Source organism: Arctopsyche grandis, chromosome 3 (genome assembly GCF_051622035.1).
Source record: "Arctopsyche grandis isolate Sample6627 chromosome 3, ASM5162203v2, whole genome shotgun sequence".
Lineage (NCBI taxonomy): Eukaryota > Metazoa > Arthropoda > Insecta > Trichoptera > Hydropsychidae > Arctopsyche > Arctopsyche grandis.
In genome coordinates, this window is record NC_135357.1 from 21,483,756 (window position 1) to 21,498,755 (window position 15,000).

At 33.3% G+C, this 15,000-nt stretch overlaps 1 non-coding gene across 1 annotated transcript in view; it reads left to right on the forward strand.

The window, feature by feature from the left end:
• The first annotated feature begins 13,253 nt into the window (after positions 1–13,253).
• The window catches only part of LOC143910120 (small subunit ribosomal RNA), a 1,934-nt gene continuing 187 nt past the window's right edge, over positions 13,254–15,000 (forward strand). Inside the window, exon 1 of the ribosomal RNA XR_013260450.1 lies at positions 13,254–15,000. This exon is cut by the window's right edge and continues 187 nt beyond it. This is a non-coding gene — a ribosomal RNA (small subunit ribosomal RNA).

Sequence of the window (15,000 nt, forward strand, 5' to 3'; positions counted from 1 at the left end):
TGTCCCAATATGTACATACATACAGAAACGAAGTCTTCTTGTGATCATGCGAAATTTAAATCACCCGTTCAATGGGTTGCAGCGTACCATGGCGGAAATTCTCTGCCCTCGCTAAGCTCCCGTGAAATATACTTATCTATCCCTTAGTCCATATATTTATTTATTTAAATTGGCACCCATATACATAGTGAAAGAAGGCAGTACAGTGAGACAAAAAAGATATAAATAAAAATTAAAATATTGTATTCCAAGTACAGTGAGCACCACATGGCAATATAATGAAAACGAGTGTGCTTTTCACGAAAAAATTCAACTATAATTCTTGTATCAATGTGCTGAAAATAAAAATCATTAGATTTAATAAACAGGAAGTGGGATTTTTTGCTCGTAGAAAGGTCAAAAATGTTGTAGCCACGATTCTGTCCGCACCCCTGAACCTATCGAGTTGAAAATTTGATATTTATCGCGTATAATACTGATAGTGATTTTACTATGTATGTACATAAGTAGAACTATTGTCTTTTGCAAGTTTCCGTACATTTGCGCTCAATTTGTATCGAAAATGCTGTCATAGCTATTAGTATTTCATAATGCTGCAATATCGAAGTTTGTTTTTTGACTTTCTTATATTCCTCAAATACATGTATAGAGTCATGGGTTCGTCACATCCGAGTTTTTTTACTTTCTTCCGGACTAATTTATCAAATTTTATTGCATACATAACCTCCTCTATTTTAATTAAAATTTAAAAAATTGTTTTTTTTTCATTAGAATTTTAAAATGTTTATCGTGTTCTTTTTTTTTCCTTCTTATTTGTGTTTTTTTTCTTTTTCGTTTATTTCTTTTTTTTTGTGTTATTTATATGTTTGGCCGCAGTGTCGTTTAAGTTAATTTTAAAAGATTAAAAGTTAATTTTTCTTTACAGGTCCATGGGTGTGTGTGTGTGTATTTACTCATTCACTCACTCACTTCATTAATATCTGTCTATGATGTATGTATAATGAGCTCATTGACAACTCGCGAGCTTCACATATAATCGATCTGGTGTAATTCAGGGGTCCGCTTTAGGCCCTTTACTATTTACAATACTCATTAATAATCTCCCTAGAGTGTTACGCAATGCTCCATGTCTCTTGTTTGCAGACGACGTTAAATTATTCTTTGCTGTGAGGGATGAGAGGCAAGGCCTCTCTCCTTCGAGCGCATATTAACGCTGTCTTGGAGTTCGGTTCCAGTTTAGGACTTGAACTTTTAATATTAGTATATGTGCAAATTATGAGCTATGGACGTTCACATTCGCTCGCTATTGTCACGGATATTCCATCGGATCCGTCTCGTTGAAGCGTGTGGAATCTATGGTCGATTTGGGTCTTATTATAAAGTTTATTATAAATTATAAAGTTATTATGTAAAAAGGAAAAATGGCGCTGCAGGCGAAAATTTTTTTCCAAACATCTTTACATCGTCGACAAAAATCGTCAATCAAACTGTATCACTAAAAAAATACTATCAATTGACTTATTTTCTACCGACTGTCTTTTTACTTTATCTATGTATGTACATACATACATATGTACATATGTGCATATGTACGTCGTAACGATAGATGAAGTATTGTGATCATGTGAAAATTCGAACTCAAAATCGATCACTGATAACGTTTTCACGATCTAGATGTATGTATGTATGTGTCTGTGTGTCTGTATTTTGGGGATTTTTTAAACACCGTTTGTCCTATCGAACTGATACTTAGTATCGATAACTGAAATTCTTATCGATACGACGTCATTTTTTTTTTACATACCTCCTTTGCATTACATTAATTATTATGTTGATCAGAAATGGCACCTCCCTTATGGGTATTAAGACTTTGAGTCCAATTATCTCCCAAACCACTAACCGAATCAGACTGAAATTTTTTCACATGTACATAATATAAATTATAAATTTTATACCGTAATATATTTTTTTTAAATATTTTAACCTCAACAAGAATTATTACTTTTACTCTAGAAGATCGATAATTTATTTTATCTCGGAAACCTTTCGGAGTATCGAACTGACATTTCATATCTAGCATTACATATAAACTGGATGCCATGTTATATATATATATATATATATATATATATATATATATATATATATATATATATATATATATATATATATATATATATATATATATATATATATAATTCTGTGAACACCCGTTAGCCGGAAGTGGCAGTTTACTCTTGTTCGATATTTCTTCCACTATTTTTATCGATTCAGGTATAATTCTTGTATCAATGTGATGAAAAGAACCAGAAGTGGGATTTTTTCCATTTAGAAAAGTCAAAAAAGTTGTGACCCCGCGGGTTTTTCCACACCCCTGAACGTATCAAGCTGAAAATTTATATTTGTATTCTCTATGTACTATGTGGCTTCGATTTGATAAGGTTTTGGTCAGGACGCAATGCTATTAAACAACTAAAACTTTTTTTGGACCGAATTCGTCACACATGAGGATTAAATCCACCTCACTCGTTATTTTGTGAGAGATTGGACGTCCGCAAACAAAGATTTGAGAGATATGATCAGTTGTGATTGAACTGATTCATTAAAATATTAATTTAAAACCTTTCTTGAAAACAAACAACAAATACGAACTTTCAGAAAAACATACGTAACACATCTGTTTCTGAGATAAAATAAAGTGGGGCAGACCTCTCTAACAATTCGCTCCATGAGATGAATTGTAATACCATTATTATTTTATTGGCCACCGAGGTATCCAGTGGTAACATAAGATATGAACGTAGCATTTATAGATCCATAGTATCTGATTGATCATTGAATTCGTACTATTTTTTTCTAAATTCACACTATTCCTAAATTTTATGGGGCTCCAGTGCCCCCCCATGCCCCCGCCCAAAATGACTACAAAGAAATATGAACTCTTTAAATGATACTGAACTATTATATGTCAGATTTATTTATTCACAATATTGAAGGGTGAACTGGTTGCTTTTTTTTTACATACATATATCTATTCCATAATTCATTTATTGATACTGATATTTTTTCACATTTGTTTTAGTTAATAAATAAGTTTAAAATTTAATGTTTGGAGGAAGAATAAACATACATACATACATATTTATTTTCACTTCTCTAATAGTAGTAGTTGTGCCAGAGACTTGGGTATACTGGATTCCAAACTGTAATTTTAATGAACATATTAATCATATTGTTACTAAATCTTATAAACTCTTGGGATTTATAAGCCCTTTAAAAACCCCCATACTCTGATTCTACTCTATTACAGTTTGGTTCGTAGTAATATGGAGTATGCCTCAATCATATGGTCTCCCTATTACCAAACTCACATTGGCAGCGTTAACACTAGAGGTATCTACCGCGGTATTTGATAGATCTATCAAATACCGCGTGTTCGAACGCTATTTCTTGTTTTCCAAGGCCGGATAGATCTATCAAATACCGCGGTAGATACCTCTAGTGTTAACGCTGCCATTGAGCATTTAGAGACAATCCAGAAGCGTTTTTTGCGCCATTTCTCCTATGAGACTGGTCTTAAAAAACTGTTACCATCTTATAATGACAGACTTTCTTTTTTCCATACTGCAAGTTTGTCTCAGCGCAGAAGGGTTTCTGATTTGTTAATTTTATATAAGATTGCTAATTGTATTCTTGACACATCTGTTTTAAGTGAGATTGACTTTAACGTTAATGCCCGATTCACCAGATGCACAAATCTTTTTTATCCACCAATTTGTCAAAGCAACACTTCTTTCAATAGTGCAATCGTTCGTGTATGCCGTATTTACGATAGCTTAGATGATTGTCCTGACCTCTTTAGTGACTCTTTTAGTATTTTTAGGACAAAGGTGTAGACAATAATATGTGGTTGATTTGCTTCTTCACCTTCATTGTCTTTCTTTTTCTTTTTTACTTTATCTGTTTCTTTTCTTTTTTTAAAATCTTGATGTTTTTGTAATTACATACCTCCTTTATTTTACTTTTTTATATCACCATGTGGTTCTCACCGTAAATGGAATATTATATTTTTGTCTGTGTTTATTATTATTTTTTGTCTCACTATACAACTTTCTTTTTATATTTTATTCTGTATGTGTGCCTATTTAAATAAATAAATAAAAGTAGATATGTTACAAGCTTTTTGTAGGCTTCACGCTCTGTATGTTCTTTTACGAGCTTTTTACGAGGCTTTCTAATTATCCACCAAAGCGCTCAACGGGTTGGGATGAAACTACTTTTTTTTTACAGACCTCTTCTTATTTCGCCTTATTTTATTTTTTACATGGTATTAATACATCGATTCAAGCTGTCGTCAACGCCGACGGGGACTGTGTTGTCATAGAAATAATCAGTCAATGACACTCTCCATATAATATTCCATCGCCGAACATCTCGCGTTGTGTTATAAATAATTAAAACGATGTTATAATATGATATGTAATACATTAATAATAATATTGTAATATATATTATTGATACGTATATGTACGTAAACGAAGTGCTGGTCGACTATGATCATATTGATTACGGCCAAATCCAGTCAACCCCAGTGGAGACGCGCGGCGCGGGATTTCCCCCGACTCGCGCGTCTGACGTTAGCTCCGCCGATCTCAGGTTAGTTAGTGTCGTTTCAACTGTGGTGCAGTCTAGTTTGGTTGTAGTGTAGTGTAGTCTAGTGTAGTCTAGTGTAGTTTAGTTTAGTTTGGTTGTATCTAATTGTTAATATCATTTATCAATAAAACTTGACGTTTCAATCACACGATCGAAAAGTTCAAATGGCCACATTCACATACCAATTTCATGGCTATGTATATTCATATATTTCAGATACACAATATCGTACTGTGGTGGCCTACTCTCAAATGCATTTTGTTCGAAATTAACAACTGAAAACACCGACTTCGAGCCCGCTCACGTCCGGTCATTATTTGCACAGTTCACTGGAATATTAGGGTGAGTATGATAACAATTAACAATTAACACATGTTATCTGTAATTGTGAATGTAGTTTATCAATAAATCACAAACGTCTTAACGCCGTTATTACAATTTTTTTTTGTGTTCGACGGTGATAAAGTCATATTATTGTTATAAGCTTTTTATCTAAACTTTAACCAAACTTCAAAGATTTGTTATTGACCTTTACAGGCTATCGAAACGATTGACAGAGGAGAGAGAGAGCATTTTTGAACCGGATATAATATTTGGGACGCTGTAAACAATATTGTATACTCATGTGCAGAAATAATTTTAAACAATGGAAGGTTCCAGCACAAATGGTTAGTCTAAATAATGATAAATGACTAATATCTCTCCGGAACGAGATTACCGATGAGCAATTATGTGTGTATGTACGTATGCATGCATGTATGTATGTATAATGTACACATATGATTTTATTTATTTTTTAGACGAATAAAATTTCCCTCGGCGACGTCGGCGTCTCGACGGAAGCGCGCACACACTTGTATTGTGAACATAATTGAACAAGTGTGTGAACATAATTGAACATCGTATATCTATTTTGATAGCTACTGATCCACTGATCGTTTCTAATTTACAAATTTAATTTAATTTTGTTAGTAATCATAGTCTTATATTATTCTAATGTTAACGTTATAGCATAATAGGAAAAAGAGGTCTAAAACCTATTTACAATTCTTATACATTTATGTGTGTATGTACGTATGCATGCATGTATGTATGTATAATGTACACATATGATTTTATTTATTTTTTGGATGAATAAAATTTCACTCGGCGACGTCGGCGTCTCGACGGAAGCGCGCACACACTTGTATTGTGAACATAATTGAACAAGTGTGTGAACATAATTGAACATCGTATATCTATTTTGATAGCTACTGATCCACTGATCGTTTCTAATTTACAAATTTAATTTAATTTTGTTAGTAATCATAGTCTTATATTATTCTAATGTTAACGTTATAGCATAATAGGAAAAAGAGGTCTAAAACCTATTTACAATTCTTATACATTTATGTGTGTATGTACGTATGCATGCATGTATGTATGTATAATGTACACATATGATTTTATTTATTTTTTGGATGAATAAAATTTCACTCGGCGACGTCGGCGTCTCGACGGAAGCGCGCACACACTTGTATTGTGAACATAATTGAACAAGTGTGTGAACATAATTGAACATCGTATATCTATTTTGATAGCTACTGATCCACTGATCGTTTCTAATTTACAAATTTAATTTAATTTTGTTAGTAATCATAGTCTTATATTATTCTAATGTTAACGTTATAGCATAATAGGAAAAAGAGGTCTAAAACCTATTTACAATTCTTATACATTTATGTGTGTATGTACGTATGCATGCATGTATGTATGTATAATGTACACATATGATTTTATTTATTTTTTGGATGAATAAAATTTCACTCGGCGACGTCGGCGTCTCGACGGAAGCGCGCACACACTTGTATTGTGAACATAATTGAACAAGTGTGTGAACATAATTGAACATCGTATATCTATTTTGATAGCTACTGATCCACTGATCGTTTCTAATTTACAAATTTAATTTAATTTTGTTAGTAATCATAGTCTTATATTATTCTAATGTTAACGTTATAGCATAATAGGAAAAAGAGGTCTAAAACCTATTTACAATTCTTATACATTTATGTGTGTATGTACGTATGCATGCATGTATGTATGTATAATGTACACATATGATTTTATTTATTTTTTGGATGAATAAAATTTCACTCGGCGACGTCGGCGTCTCGACGGAAGCGCGCACACACTTGTATTGTGAACATAATTGAACAAGTGTGTGAACATAATTGAACATCGTATATCTATTTTGATAGCTACTGATCCACTGATCGTTTCTAATTTACAAATTTAATTTAATTTTGTTAGTAATCATAGTCTTATATTATTCTAATGTTAACGTTATAGCATAATAGGAAAAAGAGGTCTAAAACCTATTTACAATTCTTATACATTTATGTGTGTATGTACGTATGCATGCATGTATGTATGTATAATGTACACATATGATTTTATTTATTTTTTGGATGAATAAAATTTCACTCGGCGACGTCGGCGTCTCGACGGAAGCGCGCACACACTTGTATTGTGAACATAATTGAACAAGTGTGTGAACATAATTGAACATCGTATATCTATTTTGATAGCTACTGATCCACTGATCGTTTCTAATTTACAAATTTAATTTAATTTTGTTAGTAATCATAGTCTTATATTATTCTAATGTTAACGTTATAGCATAATAGGAAAAAGAGGTCTAAAACCTATTTACAATTCTTATACATTTATGTGTGTATGTACGTATGCATGCATGTATGTATGTATAATGTACACATATGATTTTATTTATTTTTTGGATGAATAAAATTTCACTCGGCGACGTCGGCGTCTCGACGGAAGCGCGCACACACTTGTATTGTGAACATAATTGAACAAGTGTGTGAACATAATTGAACATCGTATATCTATTTTGATAGCTACTGATCCACTGATCGTTTCTAATTTACAAATTTAATTTAATTTTGTTAGTAATCATAGTCTTATATTATTCTAATGTTAACGTTATAGCATAATAGGAAAAAGAGGTCTAAAACCTATTTACAATTCTTATACATTTATGTGTGTATGTACGTATGCATGCATGTATGTATGTATAATGTACACATATGATTTTATTTATTTTTTGGATGAATAAAATTTCACTCGGCGACGTCGGCGTCTCGACGGAAGCGCGCACACACTTGTATTGTGAACATAATTGAACAAGTGTGTGAACATAATTGAACATCGTATATCTATTTTGATAGCTACTGATCCACTGATCGTTTCTAATTTACAAATTTAATTTAATTTTGTTAGTAATCTAATGTTATTCTAATGTTAACGTCACTAAAAATGAATGCATAAATATTGTTACATGTATGAATTGTGTATGTATAAATATATACTCACACATAGATACACATGTGTGTGTACATTTATTTTAATTTTAATTTTTATCTTGTAATATAATGAAATATAAAGACGATGGAGGGATTTTTCAAATGTTGTCACGACGATACAACTAAAAAGTTAACATTCTAATATTTATGCATAAATATTGTTTATTATATGTAGTGTATTGTTATATGTATGTATAAATATATGTATATGTAGACACACACACACACACACACACACACACACACACACACACACGTGTGTGTGTGTATATAACAAATATATTAAAAAAGATATCAGTTCTTACATATATGTATAATCTATAATAATTTAAAAACAACAAACATATTAAAAAATATAAATATTTATTTTTCCTAAAAATTATTTTTTAAAAAAATATTTTATTCTTAAATTTAAAAAAAAAAGATATCAGTTCTTACATATATGTATAATCTATAATAATTTAAAAACAACAAACATATTAAAAAATATATATATTTATTTTTCCTAAAAATTATTTTTTAAAAAAATATTTTATTCTTAAATTTAAAAAAAAAAAAAGATATCAGTTCTTACATATATGTATAATCTATAATAATTTAAAAACAACAAACATATTAAAAAATATATATATTTATTTTTCCTAAAAATTATTTTTTAAAAAAATATTTTATTCTTAAATTTAAAAAAAAAAGATATCAGTTCTTACATATATGTATAATCTATAATAATTTAAAAACAACGAACATATTAAAAAATATATATATTTATTTTTCCTAAAAATTATTTTTTAAAAAAATATTTTATTCTTAAATTAAAAAAAAAAAGATATCAGTTCTTACCAGTGGCGGGCGGTGACTTTTCAAACAAGGGATGCTGTCCCTTGTTTGAAAAAAAAAACCGACCAATTTATTTTTTAAAATTTAATTTTATTCTTCGTTCCTTTTTACAAAATTCATCGATAACCGCATCATAGAATTTTTTATTGTTTTTTAAATTTGACATTATTTTCTTTTCGATTGCAATTAAAGCAAGACCAGAGAGTCTTTCTTCACTTTGACTACTTCTGGTGAACGTTTTAATTCTTTTCATAGTCGAAAATGATCGTTCAGCCGATGCGCTCGTGGAAGGTATCGTACAAATTAATTGTATTAAACTAAATACTTGTTCCAAAACGTCTATTAGATCATCTTTCACAATTAATTCCTTTACGTCATTTATAGATTTCAAATGAAAATCTTGCGTTGAGTACATGTAAATTAATTCGCTTTTTAATTTCATAAAATCAAAGTATTTTCCATAAGTTAGGTGGAGTGATTTAAATAGGAAATCTGGAAAATTATTTTCATATTCTTTAAATTTTTTGACGTTAAAAAATTCGAGAAATTTTAAATTTTCGATATCTCGAAATCGATTGGTTGTATTTACTGAAAGAGTTTCTAAAATTTCAGAATAGTGAAGTTTATACGTTGTTTTCACATCTTCTTCACATTCAGCATATTTTCTTTTTCTATTAAAATTTTTAGTTATTACTTTGTTCCACAATGAATCAAAATCTTCTTTTTTGTTATCTAAATATTTTACAAATTTTTTAATTTCACTTACGCAATACGATATGTCAAAGGTTTTTTTTTGTAAAATTTCAAATAAAAAATCTGCCGAATTAAATATTGCAGAAAATAAATGCAAATTGAAATTGAATTCAAACTCTTTTAAATAACGATGAAGGACTTCAGCATTTATGACAGCATCAGTATCCCATTCGTCTTCATCATTAATTATTTGATTAAATATTTCCATTAATTCTGTTTGATATTCTAATATCATATTTAAAATTTTGCTATTGTAGTTCCATCGTGTAGGGGCAGCAGTGGGAAATCGTTTTTTTATTTGACAATCGAGAAGGGAAATTCTTCTTGAAGACTTACAAAAAAAAGTTGAAAATGACAACATACGGCTGAAAAAACGTTTGCATCCGGATATATGTTTAACAGATTGCGACAAAACTAAATTCAATCTGTGAGCGTAACAATGGACAAATAAAGAATTAGGACAAATATCTCGAATTTTTCGTTGCACTCCATTATGCTCCCCGGACATTACAGCCGCTCCATCGTACGTTTGTGCAATTAATTTGTCCAAACAACCAAATTCTTCCAAGGTCTCACGTATGTGCTGAAAAAGAGCATTAGCTGTTCTATTGGGACTAACATCGACAAATCCAACAAATCTCTCCTGAATTTCATTGTTTTCATCTACATATCTAAAAATAGTAGATAGCTGAGCTTTGCGACTGATATCTGTAGATTCGTCCACAATTATGGAAACAAATTTTGATGCACGTATTTCAGTTTTAATCTCATCTAGCAAGACTTTTGATATTGCGGATACCAAGTCATTTTGTATATGGTTCGATAGTCCAGTAAACACCGTAGAGTTATCTAAATGAGTTTTCAATTTTATGTCTGATTCACTCAACAGATACAGCAACTCAATATAATTCCCTCTATTTTCCGATTCCTGGTGTTCAAAATGTCCTCGTAAAGGTTGTTCTTGTTTTGCTAAAAAACAGATCGCGCTTATTAATTTCGACAAAATGTATCTATTTGCAGTAACTTCTTTGTTGTGCATTTCAATATTTGCTTTAAATTGAGCACTTAAAAAATTTTCTATACGAGGTCCCTTTCCAAATTTTTTAAATTGAGCAGCAGAACATATGTGAGCTTGAGAACATTCATGTCTCTTGCGCGATTTACTTAAATTGTTTAGGTCAGAAAATCCAAATTTACTCCAGACATTCACTTCTTGAGAAAATAAAATACATGGCCAACAGAATAATTTCGTTAAGTGAGCACATCCACAAATCCATGAAATTTTTTCGTATGTTTCTGTGTTAAAATACCTTTTAAATGTTTTTGTTTTAGACTGAATATTTAATATTGGTGTGGGTTTGGGGCTCTTAACAATAATCTCCTTTTCATTAAATGGGAGAGAAGCAAATCTTCTTTTCAGCACATTTTCAATTAAACAATTGCAATTATTATTGATCTCGACGACAAGTCCACTCTCATTGTTATTTTCGATATCCATATTAAAGGCAATAATGAAAACTCGTAAGTAGTGGAACAGTAAACTAAAAATAAAGTTAGACGAAACTAATTTAAATGAAAACTTAATTCAAAAGTAAAAAATAACCAACTTACAGTATAAATGATTAACTTCGTCTAAAGAAATGAATCGGCTAGCTTTTTGATAAATAACTTGGGGCGTAGCGTGCGGAAATATCGATCAACAGCGGCTTCCAAGTGAAACTCAATAGATAAGCAAACAGAGAAACCGAATCCACCGTAGAGGTTAAACAAGTGTCAACGCGTCCGCGCGAATAAGACAGCCTCATAGTGCGCATGCGCAAATGGGATCGGTCTTGACTCCGAATCCATGACGCGCGCGCACTTCACTCAGCGTCTACTCGCCAGCGTCACTCGCCTGTGGCCGGCCTATGCGAATGCGGCCTATGCGAATCCTTAATAAAAATTATCAAAAGATCCTATATAATGCATCATGTAACAAAAAACACGTGATATGTGAAATATATATCATATACTACATCATAATCACGTACATCACTAAGAATACATCGAAGCGAAATTCAAATATTTATTAAAAATACTCTTGGCTTTTTAAAGTTATAGGGGATGCGCCGCATCCACCGCATCCATGGACCGCACGCCACTGGTTCTTACATATATGTATAATCTATAATAATTTAAAAACAACAAACATATCAAAAAATATATATATTTATTTTTCCTCAAAATTATTTTTTAAAAAAATATTTTATTCTTAAATTTAAAAAAAAAAGATATCAGTTCTTACATATATGTATAATCTATAATAATTTAAAAACAACGAACATATTAAAAAATATATATATTTATTTTTCCTAAAAATTATTTTTTAAAAAAATATTTTATTCTTAAATTAAAAAAAAAAAGATATCAGTTCTTACATATATGTATAATCTATAATAATTTAAAAACAACAAACATATTAAAAAATATAAATATTTATTTTTCCTAAAAATTATTTTTTAAAAAAATATTTTATTCTTAAATTAAAAAAAAAAAAAAGATATCAGTTCATACATATATGTATAATCTATAATAATTTAAAAACAACAAACATATCAAAAAATATATATATTTATTTTTCCTCAAAATTATTTTTTAAAAAAATATTTTATTCTTAAATTTTTAAAAAAAAATATCAGTTCTCACATATATATCTATAATAATTTAATAACAACAAATATATTTTAAAAAATATATATGTATATTTATTTTTCTTCGAAATTTTTTTTTAAAAATTTTTTTTTTCTTAAATTTTTTTAAAAAAAATATCATTTCTTGTCTTAACCCCTTCGCACACCCCGCCAAAACGCAAACTATCCCCATTATTTTTTTGTTTATTATTTCTCTCGCAAAATAGCGTAACGGTACGTGAAACATTCGCAGCTCTAGTTCATACCACCCACTGTACAACGAGCCGGCGATACGACCTGTGTGAATACATGCTGATAGTCGCTCGTCCGATACTCAACGTCAACGCGTACGCGATCGCGGCCTTCGTCAGAAGGCGTCCGCGCAACAACGCGTTAACCGTAAAGACATATGCGGCGCCGCCCACTCGTTTTTGAATGAGAAAAGCGCGCATACGTTTGAACAGTAATATCGTGCACTCTCTAGTTCCGCGCGAGCAGAGACACAGAATTATAAGAGAAGAGAGCGATTCGTCGCTCTCACACGAACTTCGTCAGCTCGTTTCGAACGAGTCCGACGCGTGCTTTTCTCGAATTGACGGTCGAACTTTCTGTATATACGTTAAAATATCATGTTTGTATATATGTTTTTGTATATATATAAAAAAAAAATTACACATGCGCACACACACTATGTATTCTTAAAATATGTATGTATGTATGTATGTGCATACGTATGATACGTATGCATGCGTGTGTCACTGTATGCATGTGTATAAACTTGTATACATATATATATAATATATATACCGTGATGTTTTAAATAATAATAACATTCAAGGAGATCATGCGACGTCGTCCGCGTCGGGTTACGCCGGCCGGACGGTGCTCATCAGAGTATGTACGTGTATGTACGCATGTGTACGAACGGCTCACGCCGTTGTATATACTGCGCTACTACGCGACACAAGCGCGCAGCTCCCTGGTTGATCCTGCCAGTAATCATATGCTTGTCTCAAAGACTAAGCCATGCAAGTCTCAGTATAAGCCGAATTAAGGTGAAACCGCGAATGGCTCAATATATCAGTTTTGGTTCCTTAGATCGTACACAGTTACTTGGATAACTGTGGCAATTCTAGAGCTAATACATGCAAACGAAGTTCCGACCGGTGACGGAAGGAATGCTTTTATTAGATCAAAAACCAATCGGCGGATCGCGGGCTTGCTCGCGTCCGCCGCACTCAGAGATGACTCTAGATAACTTTGAGCCGATCGCACGGTCTAGCACCGGCGACGCATCTTTCAAATGTCTGCCTTATCAACTGTCGATGGTAGTTTATGCGACTACCATGGTTGTCACGGGTAACGGGGAATCAGGGTTCGATTCCGGAGAGGGAGCCTGAGAAACGGCTACCACATCCACGGAAGGCAGCAGGCGCGCAAATTACCCACTCCCGGCACGGGGAGGTAGTGACGAAAAATAACGATACGGGACTCTTATGAGGCCTCGTGATCGGAATGATTACACTTTAAATCCTTTAACGAGGATCCATTGGAGGGCAAGTCTGGTGCCAGCAGCCGCGGTAATTCCAGCTCCAATAGCATATACTAAAGTTGTTGCGGTTAAAAAGCTCGTAGTTGAAATTGTGTCCTGCGGCGTCGGTCTACCGATTGCGGTACGACAGGCGCGTCAGCGGGGCTTCTCGCCGGTGCGTGTCTTCCGCCGGCACGTCGTCGTCGGTCCTCACGGGCAGGCGGCGCGTCGAGGCGGGCCCTCGCGGCTGTTTACTTTGAACAAATTAGAGTGCTCAAAGCGGGCTTACATTTGCCTGAATATTGTGCGCATGGAATAATAGAATAGGACCTCGGTTCTGTTTTGTTGGCTTTCTGATACCAGAGGTAATGATTAATAGGGACAACTGGGGGCATTCGTATTGCGACGTTAGAGGTGAAATTCTTGGATCGTCGCAAGACGGACTAAAGCGAAAGCATTTGCCAAAGGTGTTTTCATTAATCAAGAACGAAAGTTAGAGGTTCGAAGGCGATTAGATACCGCTGTAGTTCTAACCATAAATGATGCCAGCCAGCGATCCGCCGAAGTTTTTTACGTTGATTCGGTGGGCAGCTCCCGGGAAACCAAAGCTTTCGGGCTCCGGGGGGAGTATGGTTGCAAAGCTGAAACTTAAAGGAATTGACGGAAGGGCACCACCAGGAGTGGAGCCTGCGGCTTAATTCGACTCAACACGGGAAAACTCACCAGGCCCGGACACTGGAAGGATTGACGGATTAACAGCTCTTTCTCGATTCGGTGGGTGGTGGTGCATGGCCGCTCTTAGTTGGTGGAGCGATTTGTCAGGTTAATTCCGGTAACGAACGTAACTCTAGCCTATTAAATAGACGTACCCCCGATATCACGAGGTGCCGCGGCAGCGTCGTCGTTCTGCGGCGGCGCGCGCGGTCTTCAACTATCGGCGTACAATGATAATCTTCTTAGAGGGACCGGCGGTATATATAGCCGCACGAGATTGAGCAATAGCAGGTCTGTGATGCCCTTAGATGTCCTGGGCCGCACGCGCGCTACACTGAAGGGATCAGCGTGTCCTCCTTGGCCTAACGGCCCGGGTAACCCGTTGAAACCCCTTCGTGATAGGGATTGGGGTTTGCAATTCTCCCCCATGAACGAGGAATTCCTAGTAAAAGCGGGTCACCAGCTCGCGTTGATTGCG